General features: G+C 61.2%; 1 long non-coding RNA gene across 1 annotated transcript; it reads right to left on the bottom strand.

The window, feature by feature from the left end:
* Positions 1-11,699: 11,699 nt before the first annotated feature.
* LOC142823213 (uncharacterized) lies at positions 11,700-14,329 on the bottom strand. Its single transcript, XR_012898507.1, has 3 exons — positions 14,111-14,329; positions 12,167-12,251; positions 11,700-11,887 (listed from the first exon to the last, which is right to left on the bottom strand). It is a non-coding gene; the product is annotated as an uncharacterized LOC142823213 (long non-coding RNA).
* Positions 14,330-18,027: the final 3,698 nt, after the last annotated feature.

Here is an 18,027-nt window from a genome sequence, read left to right as displayed (position 1 = left end):
GGAGCCCGGCCCAGAGAGCCCAGGGGTGTGTCCTCATCCCCCACATGGAGCCCCTTGGAGCCCGCCGGCAACACCAGCCTGGTCCCAACATGCACCGTCCCCTGGGACAGGCCCTGCTGTATCCTCTTGGTGACTCACACGGGTGGAGCTTCCAAGAGTCCTGACACCCTCTGCCCTCTGAGGGGAGCAATGGAGGAGGGGGGGAATTTGGGCTCCTGTGGGGGAGGGGACCGGAACGGGAGCCATGGGCCACCCAGGCCCAGCACTGGCAGGGGAGCCTTTCCCGTGTTTGGGGACCAGCAGCCTCCAGAGCCCTGCCCCAGCCGGCCACTGTCTGACGGGTGCACGGCCCCGGGCACGACGGCCGGTGTCCCCTTTGGGCCCCACTCCCAGGCAGAGTCGGAAGCCACGAGGGCGGGGTCAGTGTCTGGGGGCTCCCCTGCTGCTGGGCCCCAGGACAGGCCTCCCTCCCCAGCCACGGCAGGGCCGGTCCTGGGCTGGGTTGGGCCGGGGGAGGGGAGTCACCACAGGTGTGAGCAGACCAACCATGGCTGGGTTCAAACCAGGTACGGGGGTCTGCCCGAGCTTGTCTGGGCCTGGGGGCTCAGGCTGGGAAGGGGTGACCGGACCATGGCAGGTCTCAGCTACAGCAGGATTGGGACCAGGGGCTGAGGGAAGTGGCATGTCCAGGCACCCACAGGTCCAAGTGCCCTGGCTGCAGCTGGCAGCTGGCCCCCAAGCCCTTCCTCTCTCCTCTCGCTCTGCCCAGCCAGGGGAGGGAAGAGACGCTCCCCTTGGAGCCAGAGTCCAGCCAGCCCCCGAGGGTCACTAGCTCAGCGCCTGCTACAGCTCTCGCTCTGCCGGCCGGGCTATGGAGGGGCCTGCGGGGGCTGCCACTGAGCAGGCAGCTCAGGTTTAATCCTCAAGCCCCAGCACAAACCCTGCAGCCAGGTCCGGTCGCCCACCTCTGCACACGCTCAAAGGGGAGGGGGGAGCCCTGTTAACTCAGGGCGGGGGGAGGACACAGGAGGCCCCATCTCTCCCATCCTGGCTCTTTTCTTCTGTCACGGGCTGTGGGGGAGTCACCGGCCTGCACCCCCATCCACAGCCAGACGTGACTCTCACTGGCAAGTAGAACGGAAAGTTTATTGGTTCACAGGACACAGCGCAGCGCGGAATCCTTGTTAACACAGGGACCAGGAGCAGGCAGGACCATTCCTCTGGGAAAAGGGCTCTGGGCCCGACTCCCCCCTTCCTGCTCAATCCCCCTCCCTCATTCTAACCCAGCCGAGACTGATCCTTCCCCTCAGGCCATAGTCACCAGCCTGGAATCAGCTCCGCCTGCTCCTTTGTTCCCCTTCCTGGCCAAAGGTCTTGTCTGCAGCCCCTTGGTCCTCAGGACAGGAGACTCAGGACAGGAGAGATGCATTCACCTCCACAGTGGGTAATGTCCAGCCTTCCCCTTCCTCAACCAAGCCGTGTTGCAGTGCCCAGGGAAACTGAGGCACACACACACAGGCTGTGTCTACACTGGCCAGTTATTCCGGAAAATCAGCCACTTTTCCAGAATAACTTGCCAGCTATCTACACTGGCCGCTTGAATTTCCGGAAAAGCACTGACGATCTAATGTAAAATCACCAGTGCTTTTCCGGAAAAACTATGCTGCTCCTATTCGGGCAAAAGTCTTTTTCTGGAAAACTGTTCCGGAAAAGGGCCAGTGTAGACAGCAGAGATTTCTTTTCCGCAAAAAAGCCCCGATCATGAAAATGATGATCGGGGATTTTTTGCGGAAAAGAGCGTCTAGATTGGCACGGATGCTTTTCTGCAAAAAGTGCTTTTCCAGAAAAGCATCCTGCCAATCTAGACGCGCTTTTTCCGAAAATACTTTTAACGGAAAACTTTTCCATTAAAAGCATTTCTGGAAAATCATTCCAGTGTAGATGTAGCCACAGTGTTATTATAGAACAGCACAAGACAGTAGAATCACATACAGCACCACCAGGCAAACAGTGAACACAGACCCCGCGACGTCACAACTTCCCTGCAGGCATCACAGGTGGACATGGCAAGAATCCGCACTGAGCCCAAGGCTGGGAACCACATTCCCTGGAGGGAGGGGGGATCTAGAAAGTTCTCAGTGGTGCAGGGGGGTAAACAGGCCAACACTGTGACATGTTAGGATGGGCTAAATCATCCTGCATTGGGCAGGGCAGGGACAGGGGCATCCAGAGCCCCTCAAACTATGGCTGGAGGCAGGAAAACCCCACAAAAAGTCTCTGCCTCGCAGTATATTTTGCAAAGAGACAGCGAACAGCCTGGCAGAGGAGGGGAGGCAGGAACTCAGGCTGGGGGGGAGAAGGGACTGAACAATGAGAGGGGAGGGAGAGATGATGTGTGGGGTGGGGGCAGGGCTGAGGTTTCCATGCCCGTGAGCAGGACACCAGAGATTTCTCCCTGCCCGCTCCTCTTGGGAATGTCGGGGGGTTTTTCACTGGGGATCGAGGTACCGGGAATTTCCCAGCCCCTCTGAGTGCAGCAGCTCCCCACGACCATGGCCCCCGACCCCACTTACTGTCCATGTTCTCCTGGGTGCTGGGGGGCTGCAGGAAGCGTCTGACCCCCCCCCCCCCCAGCTTAGCTCCAGCTCAGGGCGGGAGGACTCCAGCCGGGTGCGGCTCCCCCTCGGCCTGCGGCTGGACAGGACACAGCAGGGAGCGGTGACCCCGTCGCCCATCACAGCCTGGCCCTGAGAGCCGGGCCCGACGCGGGAGGGTGCAGGGGGAGCCTCTCAGCAGCCAGGCAGGAGGGCAAATTGACCATGAGCCCCGCTCACCCTGTTTCACCGGGTCTGGCAGAGCAGGGCTCTGTGTGGGGCACAGACTGGCAATTAGTCAGGAATGTGGGTTAGGAGGTAGAAAGGGGGCTCTATGTGTGGGGCACAGACTGGCAGTCAGGGATGTGGGGTAGAGGCTGGCAGAGGGGGCCTCTGTCTGTGGGGCACAGACTGGCAGTTAGGGACGTGGGGGAGGGGCTGTTAGAGGGGGCTCTGTGGAAACTGACAGGTAGTTAGGGACGTGGGGCAGTGGGGGGCTGGTATTCAGATACGTGGGGAGGGGCTGGCAGGGGGGTTCTGTCCTTTGGGGCACAGACTGGCAGTTAGTCAGGTACATAGCGCCTCTGTGGGGAATGACGGGCAGTTAGTCAGGGACTGACCCCGTGTCTGGGGGTGGGAAGGGCTTGTCAAGGGGTCAGATGTGCAGAGCCCGTGGGGGTTGGCTGGGTGCGGCTGCCTCCCTCTGCAGAGTCCCAGGCTGGGGTCAAGTCGTGTCAATGGGGGATTCTCCATCCCTTGCCGTCGCTGAGCCGAGACGTGGGGGCCTCAGTAACAGCCAGGGAGAGTGGGGCTGGGGCCGGAGGGGTGGGAGAGGTTCTGGGGCCTGCAAGGTGCAGGGGGTCAGACCAGATGCTCATGATGGTTCCTTTGGCCCTTCAAGTCTGAGACCAGGAGACCGACCTTTGGGCTGCTCTGGGACTCCTGACCCCAGCTCTGACCCACAGCCCCTGCTCTGACTGCTAGGCATGACTGCTCCAGCCAGGAGTCTGGGAGGGCTTTGCCTGGGGAGGGGGCTGTGCCTGTGGGCTGCATCCCAGTGAGGGGCTCTGCTGGCACCGCTCTTTCCCCACAGGCCCTGGGGTGTAGCCGCCCCCTCGGCTGTCATGGGAAAAGTGTTTCAAGTCCTCTGATTTTCAGGGAATGGCTGAGACCGACCCGCGCGTGCAGAAAGCAAAGCTCATAAAATCAATGGTCGGTTTCTTTCTCTTCACTCTCTTTATTTTAAACCAATCTCACAATTTTTTTACTTGGCTCCTGCTGTTGCTGCACCTGAGGTGGGTGGAGACTTTTGCATCGAGGGAGCATCTCTTCGATCCTGAGAATCACTTCTCCTCTTCCCGGCAATGCAGGAGAAGGCAGCAGGGATTCCAGAGTCAGCGGGAGGCTGGATACATCTGGGCTGGCCCCAGTGGCCGGCAGACACAGAGTTTTGGGCCTGGCTGAGCAGCAGGTTTCTTTACACACCTGTCTGTTCCCAGGAGTCTCTGACCACTCCCTGCCATGGGTGCTGCCGTGTGAGCCCTGCCGTGGCCCTGGGCGTTCCTGGCCAGGCCCTCCCTTTGCTCCTCCACTCTCCATCCAGGCAGATCTCTGAGTTGGGGAAACCTCCCCTGAGAACCTGCCGCCTCCTCCGTGGAAGTGGTGGGAAAGGGGCTGCCGGGAACTCCTGGCCGTGGTGGCCCTCGGGGTCGTAGAGGAATCCCCTAGTGCAGCGTTTCTCCCCCTGGGGGTCCCTGCCCAGAAGGGGGCGGCAAGGCGAGGGCAGGAGGGTCGCTCACGGGGGCACCGGACGTTTGGGCTTTCCCAGCCGTGGCCTCGTCTTCAGTCCCCAGGTCCCCATCCCGGCGGAGTTTGGAAATAAGAAGAAATGTCCCTGATCTCTCCTGGCCTCCCCAGCTGGGCGGCTGGAGGGGCAGCTGCTCTCTGCCCCTAACCTGGCCAGCAGCGGTGCAGACGGAAGGGTGGCAACGGCATCGCTGCCTCCACTTCCTCCTGCGCTGCTGCTGCTGCTGGCACTGACCCCACAGCTGGGATCCCGCTCGCTCTGGCCACCCAGCTTGGAAGGGAGCGATGCCCCCAGCAGGGGGCAGAGGGAAGGATGCAATGGCAGCCACACCCCCTCCTTCTGCGCTGCTGCTGGGAGCGGAGCTGCCCTCCGAGCTGGGCACCTCCCCTGTGGCCCCTGCTCTGTGGTCCCCAGCGGAGAAGGCAGCCCTGCCAGCAGCAGTGCGGAAGGAACGGTGGCAACAACATGCCAGGCCACCCTGCCTCTGCGCTGCTGCTGGGGCGGCGTTGACTTCTGAGCTGGGGGACCCGTCAGTGACCACCCCTCACTCGCTGCTCAGTGGGGCCCCCTCCGATCTGGGCCCCACAACAGCAGCCGCTGCTCTGCTGCCGCCCAGGTCCAAAGGCAGCGCCACCGCCTGCAGCGGCACAGAAGGAAGGGCTGAGATACCAGACCAGGACTCCCCTCCTCCTGTGCTGCTGCTGGCGCTGACTTTGCAGCTGGGTGTCCTGCCAGCATGGGCCACTCGCAGGCTACTCCATGTGGCAGGCCAGGCTGCCCTCAGCAGCGGCACAGGAGGGAGGGCGGCGGTCGCAGACCTTCTGTGCTCTCCTAGGGGCAGGCGGCCTTGTGCACATGGTGCCTGCGCTCTCTAGCTGCCCAGCTGAGAAGTGAGAGGCACGGCCAGCAGCGGCACAGCAGGGAGGGTGGCGATACCAGACCAGCTCCCCTCCCTCCTGCGCTGCTGCTGGCGGTGGGGTTGCCATCCAGGTTGGGCACCTGGCCCCTTGTAACTGCCCCCAGCCTCCCCATTAGTAGGCAGTGCCATGACCAGGAGCAGTGCAGAGGGAAGGGAGGCACCCGCACACCAGGCCACCCTCCCTTCTGCGCTGCTGCTGGTGCTGGCGCTGCCTGCTCAGGTAGGCACCTGGCCAGTGGCCCGTCTCTGGCCACACACCCAGCTGCAGCACAGGAGGGAAAGTGACAACAACAGATCTCACCTCCTGCCTTCTGCGCTGCTGCTGGCAGCCGTGTGGCCTTCCGAGCTGGGTGTCCTGCCAGCAGCCACCGCTCTCCAGCCCCTGGCGCGGAACGTCGGGCTGCCCCAGCCGTGGCAATGAAGGAGGGCGGCAGTCACAGAGCAGGCCACGTTCCTTCTGTGCTGCTGCTGGAGCCGGAGTTGCTGCCCTGGCCACGTGCCCGACCCATTGCATTGTTTCCCAGCCACCCTCCCCTTAAAATGCAGCGCCCCCACCAGCAGGGGTGCACAAGGAAGGGAGGCAAAACCACGCCAGGCCTCCTCCCTGTGCACTGCTGCTGGGGGTGGTGCTGCCTTTCCACCCGCCCACATGGGCAGAGGGAGCTGCCACCAACGGGCGCAGAAGTCAGGGCAGCGACGCCATCGAATGCCGCCCTGTGTTCTGCGCTGCTGCTGGTGACCCTGCTGCCTTCCGAGCCAGGTGCCTGGCCAGGGGCTGCCGCCCTGCAGTGAGAGTGTTAAGGACTAGCTGACCAGCTGACAAGCAAATGCTTATTGGATAGTCACGTCGACTCGGCAGTTCCCCCCTTACTGCCTCTATCAGGTAGAGGTGGCAAAGGGGAGGGAACAGACGGGACTTCAAAGCGGCAGCGCCACATGGAACCCGGAGTCAGCTGGGGGATCCCAAGCAGACCCCAGACTCCGAGTGGGGCTGCTGCTCGGAAATGCCAAGCGGTGACTGGGATTAGCAGTCCCCAGCTGACCTCGTTTCCATGCAGCATTACCCCGGAACCCGTCATCAGCTGGGGGCTCCCCCACTGATCGGGAGGGTCCCCAGCTTATCCTGGGTTCTGGGGAAATGCAGTGCGGAGCCGCTGACCCCGGGCTCTGCCTGGCATTTGGAAACTTCAGGGCCGCATGGAGCACGGGGTCTATGGGGGGCTCTGATCCCCCGCGGACCCCAGGCTCCATGAAGGCTCTTCTGTTTGAAACGCAGAAGAGCCTCCGGATGTCCCTGGCTGTGCATGTTCCAACCCCCCTGGGGCCCTTGTACATTTCAAAGTGCCCATCAATTAGTCACGTTGTCGCACCAGGCTCACCCTCCCCTCTGCGCGGCTACCAGCCACGGCGCTGACTGTCCAGCTGCCCGGCGGGAGAGGTGGCACCGTCGCCAGCTGTGGCAGAGAAGGATGAGGAGTAGCACCGTCCAGGGCCGCCCTCCCTTCTCCACTAGGGATGTCAGACAGGGAGTCATTGAATAATCGGGGCACTGCATCAAGCCGTAGCAATTCCATGGTTATTCGAGAGTTGCCGGGCCAGTGCGCTTCTGCCCCAATCCCGGGGAGCCCCTGACCACGCCATGCCGCTGCCTCTGATAACGAGGCAGCAGTGCGGGGTGGAAGCAGCCCCTGTCCACAGGGCATCCGAGCTCCCTGCAGACGGAGGCTGTACCTGCATCCCACGCAGCAGCCTCTGTGTGCCGAGAGCTTGGGACAGTCCCGGACAGAGGCTGCTCTGCAGCGTGAGGGGCAGGAGCAGGCGGCTTTAAAGAGCTGGTGCTCATGGGGAACCAACTCTTAAGCCAGCTACCCCGGAGCCCCAGCTCCTGCCTGTGCCCATCCCCCCCTTGCCTCTGTGGGAGGCAGCAAGGGGGAAAAGGGGGCTTCTGCAGAGGTGGCATGGGTGGAGAACCTGCTTAAAAGGTGGCTCCCCGCACATACCAGCTCCTGTCTGCCCCCGCCACATACTGCTACCTCTGATAGCGAGGCAGCAGTGGGATGGGGGGGGGGGGGCCGAGAAGTGGCTCCATGGGAATTGATACACATGGGGAGCTGTCTTAAAAGCCGCTTCCCGCGTGCACCAGCTCCCGCCAGCCCCCCCTCACCCTCCGTGTTGCTGCACCTCGATCAGCAGCCGCACAGGGGTAGGAGGCCAGGCAGCTCTGTGGCATCTGGTGCTTATGGGGAGGCAGCTTAAAATCCGGCTCCCCCAGACACCAGCTCCCAACTCCCACCCCTTGCTGCCTCTGATAATGAGGCAGCCGGGGGAGGGGTGCGTGGAGTCGACAGGATTAACCACTAAGCCCAGGCGTATCGGTTAATCGTGTAGCCGACGACACACGTTGACACCCCTAGTTAGTGCAGCCGCTGGCGCCGGTGCTGTCCTCTGAGGTAGCCCCTGGCCAGTGGCACCCACTCTCTGGTCACCCCGTTTGGGAGGCAGGGCTGACACCCGCCGCGGTGCTGAAGGAAGTGCTGCAATCCCGCCACTCCTGCACCTCCTGCTGCACCGCTCTTGGGGCAGCACTGACGGCCGAGCGAGTGACCAGAGTCGTGGCTGCTCCTGGGGTGCCAAGCTCGGAAGACAGGGCCACCGCCAGCAGTGGTGCAGAAGTAGGAGTGACACCACACGGAGCCACCCTGCTTCTGTGCTGCTGCTGGCAGGGACGCCGTCCTCTGATCTGGGCCCCTGGCCAGCAGTCACCACTCCCTGGCCACCCAGCTCAAAAGCCAGCCCCACACCCTGCAGAAGGGGACGAGCCAAGACTGTACCTGGGCTGCGGCTGGGCGTGGCGCTGATTTCTGAGCTGGGTGACCTGCCAGGGGCCACCGCTCTGCTGCCACCCAGATCGAAAGGCAGCCCCCCCGCCAGCAGCGGTGCAGAAGGAAGGATGGCAACAACGGACCAGGCCTCCCTTCCCCCTGTGCTGCTGCTGGCAGTGGCCCTGCCATCCGAACCGGGTACCCAGACAGCGGCTGCTGCTCTCCAGCCACTCAGCTGGGAAAGCCGGGAGAAATCCGACAGTTTTTAATATTTCCAAACATCTGCCCAGAGGAAGATTTGAAGCCCAAAGACGAGGTCATGGCTGGGAAAACCCAGGCGGCCAGTGACCCTGCTCGCGAGCCCCCTCCCCTGGCCCTGGGACCCCCTTTTGGGTGGGGAGCCCCAGCTGGAGAAAGGCTGCACTAGGGAATTCCCCAATGACCCTGGAGACCAACAGGGCCAGGAGTTTCTGGCAGACCCTTTCCCACAACTTCCAGGGAATACGCCGGAACTAGGGCCCCATCACGTCCCCCTGCAACCTCGCCCATTTCACAACCAGACCGTGTCTGCTGCTCCCTGGCACGCTCCCGGGGGCTTCCCTGGGAAATTTCCCGGCTCTCTGACCGGTGGGGTCCTGGCCCAAACTAGGATTGTGTGCAATGGGGGTGGGGGCATCCCAAGAGTGCCAATTTCACTTCCCAGCAGCCTGCGGGGCAGGGCTAGAGCCGTTCCACCCTCACTTCTCCCTGCCCCGCAGGGTGGCTCTGATCTGCCCCCTCCGCGAGTGCCCGTGTCGGGGCAGGACAACTCCTGTCCCATCCCGGCCAAGTCAGGCGAGCAGCTGGTGCCCCAGACCCCTCGCCACGTGGGGAGCTCAGACTCCCCTCGCCATTCCCCCATCCCCTCCTCTCCCCCCGTTGCACGTCTCCTGGCTGTGAAATGGGTGGGGCCCTAGTCAGGTTCCCAGGGACCTTTACCCCCCGCAGAGCAGGGGTGGGGAACCTTTGCTGGGTCGGGGCCACTGACCCACAGAAAAATCTATGGGGGGCTGCACACAAGTGAGAAACAGCCCCCCTCCCCTCCCCAGCGTGGGCCCCCAATGCAGGGGGGAGCCTCGACCTTCAGGGGCTGGATCCCCGCCAGCCGGGGCTGCATCCAGCCCCCGCGCCTGAGGTTCCCCACCCCCGCCGTAGGGATCTGCACTGGATGGGAGTCTCCCTGGGAAGGGCCTGTCCAGGCCTCCGACGCCCAGGGCAGGGCTGCGAGGCGCCGGGTTCGCGGTGGCTTCTGTGCCCGGCGTCCTGGCTGAAGGGCACCGAGCTCGTCTTCTGGGAGAAGCGGGGCAACGGGGAGGCCCCTTCATCTGATCCAGGCTTCAGCAGGTCCCGAGGTGCAGCCCCCGTCTGGCCTCTCTCCCCTGGCCGATCGGTTTCCTCCTCCGCTGCCCTGGTCCCGTGTGTGACCTCGCCTGGTCCTGGCCTCTGGGCTGGTTCTTCAGCCTTCAGTCTGTGCCACGACACGCCCCGTCCCTGGGCTGGAATCGTCACCATCCGGCCCCTGGGTCCAACTCGCGCCTGGTGCCGAGGGGACGGCAGCTTCTCTGGCCACAAAGCCTGCAGGCTCCCAGCTTCCCTCTGGCAGAGCCCGGCATAGGGCAGGGCAGCCTAGTGGGTGGAGTCTGTAACTGCAGTGTGGCCCGATGGCCAGTCAGTACCTTGCCCCTTTCCTCTGGGCAGTGTGGCCCAATGGCCAGTCAGTACCTTGCCCCTTTCCTCTGGGCAGTGTGGCCCAATGGCCAGTGTCAGTACCTTGCTCCTTTTCTAAGGGCAGTGTGGCCCAATGGCCAGTGTCAGTACCTTGCCCCTTTTCTAAGGGCAGTATGGCCCAATGGCCAGTGTCAGTACCTTGCCCCTTTTCTAAGGGCAGTGTGGCCCAATGGCCAGTGTCAGTACCTTGCCCCTTTCCTCTGGGCAGTGTGGCCCAATGGCCAGTGTCAGTAATTGCCCCTTTTCTAAGGGCAGTGTGGCCCAATGGCCAGTGTTTTGCCCCTTTAGTCAGGCAGTTCAGCTGTAGTCCATAAACTGGCCTTGACTCACGAGGCTGTGCAGGTCCCTGTCCAGAGACAGGAGATGGGTGGATGGTTCTATCCCCAGCGGCGGGGGGGGGGGAGGAGAAGCCCCTCCCTCTCCCCGGTGCCCGGCCGCGGCTGCGGCTCCACTCCCAGCGTGAGCAGGGAAAGCGAGGTGCTGATATCGCAGGCGGCTCCCTCCCCAGCTGTCGGCACCTGCCCTGGGGCAGCCCCTGCCGAGCTGCAGGCACCTGGGGCCAGGGTCAGACCAGGGGAGCAGGCGTGTCCCCGTGGCCGGGCTCCTCCTGTCCCAAGAGAGCAAGGGCCTGTCAGACGCGGTGCCTGGGAACCAGGGGGCAGGGGGAGCTGGGCCCTGGGATGGGCGTAGCACCTCTCTAGTGCCCCCAGGGCCAGACCCCTCCCGGGCTATCAGTGCAGGAGCTGGTGATGCCTCTCTCCCCCGAGCTGTTCCCCTGCAGTGTCCAGCTGCCCTAGGGCCCTGGCTGGGGCTGGGTTCCCAGCGGGCTGCATCCCTGGCCTCACAAAGAGCAGGTGCCTTGGGTCCTGGGGAGGGGCTGGTCCTACATGGAGTGTGGGGGAGGGGAGAGAGACAGACTCACCCTCCCGTGGGGCTGGTCCCAGAGGGTCTGGTGTGTAGCAACCAGGCTCCCATTCCCGGGGGGGGGCGGGATCGGGGGGCGACACTTCAGCAGGGCCCCCGGCCTGGCGTCTGTCGGTGTCAGTGCTTGGGGGCCCGTTGCCCAGCGGGGTCCCTTACCTCTGGTGCAGCAGCAGTGGGCACAGGGGTCAGGACCCTCCCTGGCCGGCCGGCCGGTGTCCTCGGCTGGGCCCCTGAGGGACAGTCCCAGCTGGGCCCCAAGCTCCCTAGTGGGGGCTGTGCTGAGCTGGGATGGAAGGGAGGAGACGGGGCCCATCAGTGTCCTGCAGCCGGCTAGGGATGGCAGGTGTCCGGTTTTCTACTGGAGAGTCTGGTTTTTGGCAGTCCTGCTGCCAGCTCCCAACCCCCCTGGGCCAGGCACCTCCCTCCCCACATCCCTCCGCTGAAGCCACTGGGGAGAGGAGCTAACGAGACCCCCAGCTCCTGGGGCAAAGAGCGGTGGGCAAGGCCCTCCAGGGGGACTTGCACCCCCAGATGCTCCAGGGGACAAGGAGGGACCCAGGTCGGGGCAGGAGTCTGGCTGGAACATGGGCCCTTAACGTCCTAGGGTCTCCCCTGAACTGGGCCTAAGTCTGGCTCAGGCCTGGGGTTGCCAGATGGTCTCAACAAAACTACTGGACACACTTGACATGACATCACAATCGACATTCCGTCTCCCCAGGGAAATCCCGGCCATTCCCATTGTCTCATTTCTATTGTCTCCATTTCTTTCCCACACAGAAACCTCAGATTCTGGCCTGTCTGGTTCCAAACCGGACACTGGCCACCTTGCTCAGGCCCGGCTCGGATTTGGCCCTCCCCAGGGGTTGCTGCCACCCCGCAGCCCTACCGCTGCCGGCCCTGCGGGAGCCGCCTGCCCACCCCAGGGTCCGGGGCCGGCTCAGAGGTCACTCACCTCCCATGCGGGAAATGGGGGGGGGGTTACAACCGGCTCTGTTGTTCCCTGGGCCTTGGCTCTCCCCTAGGACACCGTGGACGTGATGCAGGAGCTGACGCGCTGCGGGGGAGAGAGGTAGAGCCGGGTCAATAGACCAGTGCCCAGGCTGTGCCAACAAGCCCCCCCCCCCCCCCCCCCCCGCCAGGTGTATGGGATTTGAAGGTCCCTATCCCAAAGCCAGCCAGGCCCTGACTTCAATTTCCATCCCCTTCACCTGTCCCGGATGGAGAAAAGGCCCAACACAGCCCTGTCCTGCCGGCCCTGCCCCAGGGTCCCCATGCCCCCCTACCCCAGTGCTAAGGGAAAACTGCCCCCACACCCCTGCTCATGCTCACCTACCAGCTCTCCTGGCACCTGTGTGGGGCTGTGCCTGCCGGTCCCCCTGCAGGGCCAGCTGGAGGCCTGGACCCCGGCCGTGCAGAGCCTGCAAAGGAAGGGCAGGGGGGTCACACCCGGGAAACCTCCTCCCTGTCCGTGGCCCCCGGCTCAGCCAATCAGCAGCGAGATTGGGAGAGGGGGCGGGCGAGAGGTCTCCGGGGACGTCCCAAGGGCTGGCCCAGGTCACCCCCAGCAGGGTCGGTCTCAGAGCGATTCCAGCCCCGCCTCTTTGGGGGGCTCCTCACACAGCCAGAAAGGGCTGGGGGGTGTCTCTGAGGCTGCCCTGCCGTGCAGCTGTCAGGGGATCTCCATGAGCTCAGCCCTTCCCTAGCCCCTCCCCTCCATAGGCCTTTGTGGTGTCATTGCCCCCCCAACCTCAGTCAGGCTGATGTCCTGCCCCCAAGCACCCTCTTAGGACACACAAAGGCCTTCCAACCGGCCACAGGGCCTTCCAACCAGCCACAGCCCAGCCACCACCAATGGGCACCAGCCATCAGGGATCATTGGGTCCAGCCCCCTGCCTTTCTGGCAGGACCAAGCACCATTAGACCATCCCTGACAGGTGTCTGCTCTGAAATATCTCCCGTGTGTAACCTCCCTCACAGATGTCCAGCCTAAACCTCCTTTGCTGCAGTTAAGCCCATTGCTTCTTGTCCTCTCCTCGGAGGCCAAGGAGAACAATTTGTCTCTTCCTCCCTATAACCCAATTTTAGGTACTTGAAAAGTGCTCTCGTGTCCCCTCTTAGGTCTTGTGTATACTGCTGTATCCCAGAAACATGCCCCCCCCCCCCCACACACACACCTGCCCATCCCCACCCCCGCTACATCCAGGGAACACGTTTGCTCAGCTGGAAGTGGAAACCTACTCTTTTGGAAGCCCAGTCTTCCTCCTCCCATCAGGAAGAAGGGAGCTTCCGAAAGAGGGCTTTTTGTGACATTTGGCCCCAGAAATACCTCTTCAAAAAACAAAACAAAAACAAAACCCTGCCCTGGAAGAAAGGTATTCAAATTACGGTTCACAATTTCCTTTTTTTTTCCCGGAAGTAGAACACACTCTCTTGAAATGCAGTGCCCAGAACTGCTCACAAAACTCCAACATCGGCCTAATCAGCAGCGAGACTCCAACTGAGGATTAATCAGCGCACAGTAGAGCAGAAGAATGACTTCTCGAATCTTGCTCACAACACTCCTGTTAATGCCTCCCAGAATCATGTTTGCTTTTCTTGCAACAGTGTCACACTGTTGACTCCTGTTTCGCTTGTGGTCCACTATAACCCCTAGATCCCTTCCTGCAGGACTCCTTCCTAGCCAGTCGCTTCCCATTCAGCCAATGGGTGGTTCCTTTCTAAGTGGAGCGCTTTGCATTTCTCCTCATTAAACTTCATCCTGTTTACCTCAGCCCATGTCCTCCAAAGCACTTGTCACCCCTCCCAGCTTGGGGTCATCTGCAAACTTAATAAGCGCCCTCTGTATGCCCTTAGCTAAATGGCTGATGAAGAATGGGAAGAGTCCCAAAACAGACCCCTGTGGAACCCCAGGTGTTAGGAACTTCCCGCATGGCTAGGAACTGTTAATAATGACTCCCCGAGATCGGTTTGAAAGAGAACAAAAGGCTGCAAGTGTCCTCCGTCAGTAACCACCCGCTTGGCCATTCGGGAGCGAGACTCTGGGAGCTAGGAGGTGGGGGGTGGGTCTCAGCACACGTCCAAATGGAGGGCCCAGGTCACCTGCTCCGAGAACTCTGCCAGCTTGAGTTCTGTGTGAGGCTTCCCACTGTCCCAACTCCCCAACACCTCCTCCTGCTTGGTGGGGCAGGGAAAGGGGAAAAGACGCAGGAGAAGGCGAGACAGAGAGAGGGAAGGGGGCAAAGGGGAACCAGACTCCAAACCTTTCCGAGGCTCCTACCTTGTCACCGGGGCCGACAGGACCAGCCGCAGGGAAGGAGAAAATGTCGACGAGGCTCCTGCCCCCGCCCCTCAGTCCCACTTCTCCATCTGGCCCCTGCAGAGACCCTGAGAAGGGGCCATGCTGCTGCCAAGCCGCAGGAAACTCGGCGTTTGCCCCGGCCTTGCACCTCTGTTCTGAGTGCTTGTTGCCAGAGACTCTTTGTGAGGTCATCACTGTCCCCCAATAGGCTGTGGTCATACAATAGGCCCTTTGTGATGTCACTGCCACCCCCCCTCCACCCATCCTCTGCTAAGCTGGTGTCCTGGCCCTGGCCAGCACCTCTGGATGTTTCAGGGGTTCCCCTGGAGCCCCACTGAATGGCAGCTGGGTCTGGAGCCGAGTGGGCTGGGCAGTGACGCCCCCGAGGCTGCTCCCCATCCAGCTTCTCAGTCGTTAGCAAAGTGTAAGGACGGGGAGAGGGGCCCATTAGAGCATCAGATCTGCCCCCTGCACATCCTAGCCCCCTGTATCTCCTCACAGTTGCTATGTTCTGACCCCCGCACACACGAGAAAGGCAGCTCATCTGCATTGGAGACACCAAACAAGGGGGCATCCCTCGCTGGATTTGGCTGTTTGTGCCAATGGTGCATCAGCCTCCCCGGGAAATATTTGGGCCTCCTTTCTCCCATGGGCTTGCCTGTTTGCCCCTTCCAGCCACCAGCCTTGTTCTGCCTTTTCTGCAACATCAACCAGGCCTTTCATCCATGATAGTTTTGCTCCCGGAAACATTTGGCCACGTCCGTGAAGTCCCCTCTCAGCGTCCTTTGGCAGACACTAAACAGGTGTTTTTCTTCAGCCCTCAGAACATGGGGCTCTTTGCTGCCCCAGCTTCTATTTTCCAACATCTGTTTCCTGGAGGCAGCCACAGCCTCCAATCTCCATCTCCCAGATGCTGTGTCCCTTCCCAACCCTGCTTACCCCTTTGCCTATGTGCCTAATGACGGCTAAAGCTGCATTCCCCACAGCAGCGTCCTGTGGCTGCCCGTTGAGCATCTTGTCCTACGTGTCCCCGAAATCGTTCTCACGGTTCCTGCCTGTCAGGGACAGCACCTCACTCTAGGGGTGGGGCCTGCCTGCTCTGGGATGGGACAGGGCCTTGCCTTTGGCTCTGGGAAAACCTGGTTTTCTGGCCTGGGTCCAGCTTCCCAAGGGATCCAGATGGCTCCATAGCACTGCCCCGGACTCCGCCTGATTTGACCCTACTCGGTTTTGGTCCCTGCCCATGTTGGCGGGACTGGTTGGCCCTGAGGGACTCATCCGACGTCACACAGTGAGGCAGTAGAAGAGCCGGGTATCCCAAATCTCAGCCTGGTACCTTAAGCACCTTGCATGGAGAATTGAAATGCAGCAGCTAGTGCAACAATGGCAGGCACCAAGCACTCGCAGACAGGGCCCCTGTGTCCCTCCAATGCAGATGCCAGCTCATTTAGCCTCTCCTCGTGCTTTGCATGGAACAAAAGGGGAACCAGGCGGCAGCCCACCCTACAGGCATTGCCAGCCTGTGCTCAGGGGCCTTGTCTTTGACCCCCAGAAGGCCCCCCAAGGGAAGCCAGTCTTGCTAGAGCAGACCTGGGTAAAAAATGGCCCGAGGGCCGAATCCGGCCTGCCAAGCCACCAGATCCGACCTGCGGAGGCAGCAGGGAGCCCCAGGCAGGTCCCCAGCTCACCACACAACCCTGCCCACCATGCAGCTACAGGGCTCCCTTTGCTTTGAAACTGGAGGGGAGGGGGGATGTTTTAGGAGTTGTCACACCCCTAGCACATTCTCATTAGCTGGTTTTTGGCAGGATCCAGCCAATAGGAGCCGTTTGTTGGACTAACAGGCAGCCAAGGATAATCACACCCCCTCTCTTTGGCTGAGTGGTTCCTGAAGCACATGGCCAAGCAGGCTGGCTGGGAAACATTTCAAGCTCTGCAAACACCAGATCTAAAGGATTGGCCCAGCGTGATCCTGTGGGTACGATTCAAAGTGTAAATTGATTGGGATTTGTGGCGGGTCTTTTGGGACTTGGAGAACCCGTTCGGGGGTAGGCGAGATTGGGTTCTAGAGCCCCTCACCTGTGTGCAGACCCGGGGCTGATCGGGGCACAGGGAGAGCCGGGGTGTCTGAAGGGTTTTGCTCATGAGGCTTCCTGCTGGCCAGACTGGCAGCCGAAGCGGCGGGTGTGACTGGGGTGTGGTCTGTTTGGAAAGGGTCCCTAATCAGGGGCTGTAAGGAGCCCCGAGTTTGAGCAATTGGCCCTGAGTGGATGCCCTCGGCCGTGCCCAGACCTGGCCCGTCTGTCACAGAGGGGGTTAGCAGCTGAGCTGGGGGAGTTAGCGGCTGGGGGGTGAAAAGCTGAGGTGCGGGATTAGAGATGAGGGGGGTTAGTGAAGGGAGTGGTCAGCGGCTGAGGCGGTGAATGGCTGGATGGGGTTCGTGCCAGAGGAGTTAATGGCTAAGGAAGGGGGATACGCACCAGGAGGGTTAATAGCTGAGGTAAGGGGCTCAGTGGCTGGAGCAGTTAATGGCTGGGGAGGGGGGGGAGAGTTCAGGGCCACGGGGCTTAGCTCCCAGGGGTGGGGATACTAATGGCTGAGATGGGGAGTTACAGGCCAGGAGTGGTTTAGTGGCTGGGTGACGTTCATGGCTGGGGGAGTTAATGGCGGGGGATAGGGAGTTAGTGGGGGGGGGCATTAATGTCTGGGTGGGGTTCATGGCTGGGGGGTTAATGGCGGAGGATAGGGAGTTAGTGGGGGGGCATTAACGTCTGGGTGGGGTTCATGGCCAGGGGAGTTAATGGCGGAGGATAGGGAGTTAGTGGGGGGGCATTAATGGCTGGGTGGGGTTCATAGCCGGGGGGTTAATGGCAGAGGATAGGGAGTTAGTGGGGGGGTATTAATGAGTGGGTGGGGTTCATGGCCGGGGGGTTAATGGCGGAGGATAGGGAGTTAGTGGGGGGGCATTGACGGCTGGGTGGGATTCATGGCCAGGGGGAATTAATGGCGGGGGATAGGAAGTTAGTGGGGGGGAGCAATGAATGGCTGGGTGGGGTTCATGGCCGGGGGGTTCATGGCTGATTTGGGGGAGTGATGGGACAGTGGTGTTAGCTGCTGGAGATCGGGGGTTTATTGGCTAAGTTGGGGAAGGGGGTTACAGGCCAGGAAGGTTAGTGGTTGAGGTGGGGGGTTTGAGTCCAGGGAGGGTTGATAACTGGGTTGGGGGGTGGTAGCAGAGGGGGAGCTAAAGGCTGAGGTGGGCGGTAGCAGCCTGGGCGGTGAGTGGCTGAGGTTTGTGTGTGGAGAATGCTTCAGGCCCGGAGGGTTAACAGCTGAGGGTGGGGGGGAGGGGGGGGTTAGTGCCTGGGGCAGTTAATAATTGTTGAGGGGTTCGTGGCTGAGGTGGGGGAGTTAGTGGCTGGGGCAGTTAATAGCCAGGGGAGTTAAAGGCTGAGGAAGGAGGTTACAGGCTAGAAGGATTAATGTCTGAGGTGGGGGTTTAGTGACTGGAGAGGTAAATGGCTGAGATGAGGGGTTAGTGGCTAGGGAAGTTGATGGCTGGGTGGGGTTCATGGCTGGGGAGTTAATGGCTGAGAAGAGGGAGTTAGTGGAGGGGCAAGTATGGATTCGGCATATTGGGGTGACGTGTACGTCGGACTGCCACTTCAACCAAATGGGCAAGTGTGTGTGTGTGTTAAATTGGATTAAGAATGAGGCTGCTAAATTGGGTTAAGGATTAGATGTAGATTGTTAATTATTCCATTTAAATATTGATTTTAATGCCTTTTAATGCTTGTGATGCCTTTTAATATCTTTTAATGCTGTTTTAATTGCTTAGTACTAAATACACACATATATACATATAGTGCTTTGTAAACTGTTCCTGAATTGTGTGC

Source organism: Pelodiscus sinensis, chromosome 32 (assembly GCF_049634645.1).
Source record: "Pelodiscus sinensis isolate JC-2024 chromosome 32, ASM4963464v1, whole genome shotgun sequence".
NCBI classification, from domain to species: domain Eukaryota; kingdom Metazoa; phylum Chordata; order Testudines; family Trionychidae; genus Pelodiscus; species Pelodiscus sinensis.
Note: the sequence above shows the minus strand (reverse complement) of the source record. Positions and strands in the feature narration are given on the sequence as shown.